The sequence below is a fragment of the Macadamia integrifolia genome, unplaced genomic scaffold, assembly GCF_013358625.1.
Source record: "Macadamia integrifolia cultivar HAES 741 unplaced genomic scaffold, SCU_Mint_v3 scaffold2234, whole genome shotgun sequence".
Taxonomy (NCBI): Eukaryota; Viridiplantae; Streptophyta; class Magnoliopsida; order Proteales; family Proteaceae; genus Macadamia; species Macadamia integrifolia.
Genome location: NW_024868584.1, coordinates 53,535 through 54,174, shown reverse-complemented (window position 1 = coordinate 54,174; position 640 = coordinate 53,535).

Sequence of the window (640 nt, the reverse complement as noted above, 5' to 3'; positions counted from 1 at the left end):
TTTGTTCTTTTTTAGAGGAATCATTTTTTATTTCCTCAACCAAATCATCTTTGCTTGCTTTAGGTTCATCAAACGAACCTGGAACAAAAGGCACACTTGTGTCCTCAACAGAAGGAGAGTTAATAAAAGTAATGGATGGGGAAAATTTAAGAACACTCTATTGGTACTCTCGGCCACTTCTAAGGGCATAAACATCATAACAGTGGTTGGAGGGCCCTTGTTGGGTCTGACCTTGTACTACAGTCAATGATGCATTAGGTGGTGCTTGTGATCTAACAGCTAATGCCTAGGGTTAGGCTCTGGTTAACTAGCAACATTCCTTTCTCCTTCTCACGCAAAATTGAGACAACTTGGGTGAGTTCTCTCATAAGATTTTGATGGCTTGTCAAGTGGAGGGTCATATTTTTTTCCAAGTCACTCAATCTACTTGTGTTACAACTGTGCCTTAATCAGGTCTAATTTGAACTGTGTGATAGGCCTCAGATCAGAGATCAAAAGTACGATCGGGTTTTGGCTCGTGGCTATACATTACCAAAGGGGTAAAGATGACCCCACATGTTCATGCATTGCATGCCTATCTAACTGGAGGGGATTCATACCTTCTGATTCCAGACGGTAAGTGACCTAACTCCCCACACTT